Below are 6,292 nucleotides of genomic sequence, written 5' to 3'. Positions count from 1 at the left end.
AGAGCTTTTTAGAGTAAATGTAGTTCCTTCACAGATTTAGTTTTCCCAAAATCTGTCAGCAGTTCACTAAAGGGGCTATATTAAGTGGTGAAGAGCAAGTGTACTGCTTGTAGTTAACACCCTTCGATCAGAGTCCTATGGTGAATATTTCGAATAGCAAGAGGCAGCAGAGTATCTGATACACCTTTGAAGTCCATCTACTCTCCCACTGTTTTATGACAGAGTAATTGCAAAACAATCCTCAACTGTAAGATGTGCACATCCTAAAGTTGGATTGAAGCTTAAAATTACTACAATCAATTGCCTGCAAAGAGTCCTTTCAGTATGTGAATACTGCAGTGCTTAGCACCATGTACACCTATTCTTTTTCAGATACTTAGGGATTTCAGACTGGGAAATGGACAGATCACTGTAGTCGATTTTGGTGGCAAATGAGGATCAAGAAGTAAACATTGACTGCTCTCACCCTAAAACAATTGTTCTGTTAGTTTTCTGCTCTTTCCAGGAAACATTTGTTGCTATTATGATGTATATGTAAAACTGATAGGGTTACAAGTACTTGTCTTCCCTGCTGTATTCCTAGCTCTGGCAATACTCCTGTACCAATTGGGCAAACAACAGATCAGTTTCTGTTTAGTCATCACTCTCGGATAGCTTCCAACTACCCTCTGTGGAGGCTGATGCAATCATGAATGTCTCCTTGCATGACAAATGCAGAGCCTTCATGTTAGTATCTGCTCTGTTTCTTTTATATTTAAAATCCCCATAGTTTTATGCCCCATTGAGAGAAAAGAAAGCTACCGTAAAGTGATGGTCAGTTACACCAACCATAATGTTTTCTTATGTGACAATTCCTGTATGTTTTGGGTTGATTCATGTTCTGGAATTGTATTGGTACACAGATAAAAAAGTTCACAAACATGAACTCATTGCTTTGCTTAAGGATATACAAAATGTGACAGTGCAAATGCTTCAAGAAATCTTATCATCCAGCATACTGCCTTCATGTCTTATTACATCTCCAAGCCTTCACACTGTAAATGCAAATAAATGCTGTTGGGGTATGGCATTTCTTTCCTTTTAATTTTGATCTATGTATGCTTAGTTTGTCCCCATTCTTGTCTAACCTTGTGGCAGAAGGCAGCTAAGCATGGAACAGTACTCCAACTGCATGTTCTGCTTGTGCATGTTAGTGGGTTTTTGTTTTCTTTGAGAAACAGGTTAGAAAGGCTATTGTATCTTCATCTCAGTTTCTGCTTTGAGGTAGAAACAGCTGGTAAGTAGAGAAGATCCTAAATGGTCCTAGAGGCTACATTATTACTAGCAAATAAATTAGGCCAGAGTACATAAGGCGCTCTAGCCTTGAGAGCAGATGGCACAGTGCTGCTTTAATCCAGGTGCTTTAGTCCTCTTCTGCTTTTTAAATCATATTTACATGCCGCCTGCTTGCAGTGCTATGCTGTTCCCAGCCCTATCTCTAGGTACTAGTCTGAGAAATCTTAAATGGTATGGTCCATAATTACATAAAATTCCGTAAAAGAGTCAACTAATGGTAAAATGGAAATGCTGACTGTACTCCAGAGGCTTTCTTGTTTGATGTGTATGGATGTGGCCAGGGCCTGATCTTCCTCCTGCTCTTCTAATTGTGGATAGGATGGGAGGATTTTTTACAAAAATCTTTTCCTCTTGCATGGGGAAAGTAAGAGCATTTCACAGCTAAATCATCGGATATTTCCTTTATTGTCTACAATACAATTCATGCTGAGGACTGGTACCTCTTAAAATATGAGGAACTTGGAAAGCCTAGTCTGCAGTTATCTCCTAGGTGTCTTGCTGCACCCAGCATCCAGAACACCACCCCATTTGCTATCTCATTGTGGTCTGTGACAAACTGGAGTAGCATAGAAAAACTGTGGGTTGGATCTGTCCATGCAAAGCTTGGAATGCATCCATTTCCTTTGAGGAGAAATAAAGATCAAAGGGGGAGAGATCTTTCTGGCACTCTTTTCTGTTGTTCCACTGCTGTGGTGTTGTTTGTACAAAGTAAGCCTGTGATGGAAGGACTTGACAGAATCTGTGCTTGTCTTGTGTGGGCCAGGTTTTCATGTGGTTGAGCATGTGGGCAGCTGACACTTCGGAATACAGGAAAGTATCTTGGAACCATGCTGAAATAGCTGTGTGAAATAGCTGTGTGAACAACAACAATAGCAGCTGCTGCAGCTTTTGGCACAGCAGTAATAGCTATGCTTGCAGCTGTGACAGCAACAGAAGCCACGGGAAAGCCAGGAACACTCTAGCTGCATGCTCAGTGCTGGCTGGTGTGCTGTGACTACCTTTTATGTGACAGAAGATTCCTTATTAGAACAGATGGTTAATTAAAATCCAGCGAAGAGTGAGCCCCAGGCTAAAGATACCCTCCTCCTTAGATTCCCATCTGTGTAGTGTGTGAAAGGTTGGACTTGAACACAGAGCTACAGAATGTCCCTTTGTTTTCTTAAGGGGTTTATGGAGAAGGGAGAGGGAGGGACCTGCTAGCACTGTCAGCCTATGGAACTTGCTGTTGTGTATCATTCAGGTTTGTAAAGTGCAATAATGTAATGCACCAATAATATAGGCTGGGAAGCAACTTGGCACGAAGGTATTTGAGTGTCAAAAACAGTGCACAAGAAGTCAGTCATGAGCCAAAAAATAAAGCCATACTGGGCTCCATCAGGAAGAGCACTGCCAGTAGGCTGAGGGGTGAGTCTCCCTGGTGAGAGAGTCCTGGAATGATGGGTCTAGTGCTGGATTCCCTGGTAAAATGAGACACTGACATTCTGGAGACCTGTGAAGGGCAATCAAAGGCAATTAGGAGACTGGACCATCTGTCATACAAAGAGATGCTGACAGATGTGAGACTGTTCAGTCTCTAGAGGGCTCAAGATCTTTTCAATGTCTAAAAATAGATTATGAGAGGGAGTAAAGAAGGCAGACCTGGTCTCTTTAGTGTTATTCAATGAACATGGCAAAATGGATGCAAACTGAAATACAAGAAATTCCATTTAAGCATAAAAAAACCCTTTGGCATTCCAAAAGTAACCAAATGCTGGTGATGAAATAGTTTGACTGAGAAGGTTGTGGTGTGTATATTCTTGAAGATTCTCAAACCTCAAACTTTATTAAGCCCTGAGCAATTGCTTGTGATCTGCTCTGTGCAGAAGGGTTGGATTAGATGATCTCTAAAGATACCTGCCAACTTCAACTATTCAGCAGTCCTTTGATAGAGCAACCTCATAACAGAGAGTAATTTTGCTCTTCATCTTGAGTAACAATGTATATGTTGTTATGCAATGATAATTTGCTGAAGAACAAAGGAGAAGGCCCAAGATGGATGTCTGTAAGATTGGGTAAGTAGCTAGAAGATGGTCATATACATCTCATGGAGTAAATTGATCTGTGGGACTGAGAGTTCTCTGAAACATACTGGTCTTGATATGGAGGTAAGTGATGCCTAGCATTCTGAAGGCAGCACAAATGGGATGCTTTATTTTTTTTTTTTTTTACTTAGTTGAGAGCTCCATGAAGGTCAGCTTGAGGAGAAATCCTTTCACACAACTTGTGTGCAAATTTTACAAATAATAGGCAGTCTAGCACTGAGCTGACTTGATAGAAGCAGGACCTCTGGCAGTGAGTGAGAGTGGGTAGTAATTGTTCTCAAAATGAGGCATTTTATCTTGGGCCTTGTAGAAGGGTGAGAGTGGGTAGATGAACAGGAGAAGTTAGATGAGAGGGTTAAAATTATATGGGCTGGGTGAATGACAAAAACATTCTGCAGAAGTCTGGACATATCAAAATGGTATCAGTCACTGTCAGCAAACAGAATGTTAAAAGAAAAAATACTTAGCTGTGTGGATAGATAGGGAAAGCTATGATTTAGTGCTGTTGTACTAGAAAATGTCAGTAAGGGAGTTAGGTAAAACATGAAAGGACAGAGTCCAGAGAGTTCTCTAAAACTAAGGCATCAGCCAAGCTGTGGGCCCTGGAGACATATGGCTATTGATATTGAAGAGAGAGAGATGAGTGCCAAGAGAATCTGGAGAAAAGTAAAACCATTTTGTCTGTTAGCTGCCTGCAATGATAAAAAGAGATTTTAATTTGGATCAGAATTAATGGCTATAGTAGAAATATGGCAATGAATCATGCAATAAATATGTATTTATTGACACAATTTCCTACAAAGAAACAGAGGCTTTGATTCAGTATGCTAATGATCAAGTCCAGGAGACAGGAGAACTAGAAGCTTGCAATCATGCTAGTAAAGAGAGCAGACCTCAAGGAGTCCTTTGTAGACTGGGGCTTAGCTAACAGAGTTGAGATATAAATCTCAATTTTGGGCTTCTCCTAAGAAAGAAACCTTGACAAGGCACTTTCATTGAAGGGCCAGAATGAGAGGATGAAATGGAACTAATCGAAGGAAGTCCCCTGTGTTCATTGCAAATTTCAGGGAGGTTAGAGATGGAAGTACAGAGGGAACAGGATTACAGATGGATGTAAAACTAATGAATGGTTATATTGCAAGGAGTAAGAAACAAAGGAAAAGGGTAGGAAAAGGATGAAAATGAATACATGGAAGACCAAATTAGATGAAACCTTTGTGGATGTAGAAGATGGCTAAAACAATTGCACCCCTCAAAGAAATTAATTTATGGTGATGCATTTTTAATGTGTAGCCTTCTGCCTTGTATCCACCATGACACTAAGTTGTGTTCTTATTAAATTTAAATAAAAGGACCATGTAAGTTAAGGTGTCCATTTTTGCTACACTGATACAGCTTTCCAGACCTAAATATTACTACAAGAACTTGTGATCTGTGTTTTTATTTATTTTTCTCATCTTTATACATGTTTAAATATAGAGGGTCATAACAGACTTTTTCAACTTTGATGTAGATCAGTCTTTGAAAATTTGTCTTGATTTGATTGATTTGTCTTGAAAATTGCGAATCTGGTTTTCCATGGTAAGTATGGTATGGGTATTAACCTAAATAAATGGGTTTTTAATTTGAAAAGTCAGAAAGGAATTATAATGCCACTTTATGACAGAAATAAAAACCCCCAACCAATCCATCCCAAATCCCAACAAATTACCTTTGCTCCTTCAAAGAAGCAAATCACTTCCCTGCAAGCATCTCTTGTCTGTTTCAAATAAACAGTATTTGGGGATATACTGTTTGCTCAAAATATTTTATGGTATTGTTGGAATACAACCAATGTCTTAAAAACCATCTTTATTATGTTTCAGACATTAGATTAAAGCCAATTTTTAAAAAGTAATACCCCACATTATATACTTTCCCAGATAAAGAAGACTAGTCAAAATCCATTGATTTTTGCAGAATTCTTTCGGACTTTATAAATCTGAACATGTATGAAAGCTGAATATTTGCTAATATGGGTGAGATTGGAATTAAGATTTACCTTTGTCCCTTGATGTGTTGAATGCATTATGCATTGAAAACTGCCATCTTGAAAATGGTGTATTTTTCACTAACATTGAAGATCTGGTATATGAGTATTGGGGTGGCTTAGTAGTGCCTGTGGGTACCGTGATATTAACACTGAGTTTCTATAGCACCTTCCACTACCTAAATGGGGTCTCTAAGAGAGCTGGAGAGACTTTTTACAAGGGCAGGGAATTATAAGACAAGGGGGAATGACTTCAAACAGGCAGAGGCTAGGTTTAGAACAGGTATTAGAGAGAAATTCTTTCCTGTGTGGGTGGTGAGGCACTGGGAAGGGTTACAAAGACGAGTTCTGGATGTCCATCCCTGGCAGTGCTCAAGGCCAGGCTGGATGGGGCTTTGAACAACCTGTCCAGTGGAAGGTGTCCCTGCCCATGGCAGTGTGGTTAAGGTCCCTTCCGACCCAAACTATTCTGTGATTCTACGACTGGACAACAGCAGAAAGAGAAAGAAAGTAACTCGAGTATGATGCGTGTTTTATATCAACTCTATAACATTGCTCAAATTATAACTGCAATCCTACGGCGCTCTGAAAAAGCTTTAAGGGTGAGAGGGAAGGAAAAAAGGAATCTCCTTAACTCCTTTCCTCCTCGCCGCCGTACTCGCACGTTGTCGTGGAGCGCTCACCGGGGCCCGCGGCTGGACACTCGCCAACCTCCCGGAGGGCTGCGTGCGTGCCAGGGATTCAACATGAGGATGGCAAACTGGCGGCCGTGCCCGGCCTCTGCCACAGACCAGCGCTGCCCTGGCACAAAACACCGCAGCGCGGCCCCTGGCGCGGCCCCGCTCGC

Source organism: Poecile atricapillus, chromosome W (assembly GCF_030490865.1).
Source record: "Poecile atricapillus isolate bPoeAtr1 chromosome W, bPoeAtr1.hap1, whole genome shotgun sequence".
NCBI classification, from domain to species: domain Eukaryota; kingdom Metazoa; phylum Chordata; class Aves; order Passeriformes; family Paridae; genus Poecile; species Poecile atricapillus.
Note: the sequence above shows the minus strand (reverse complement) of the source record.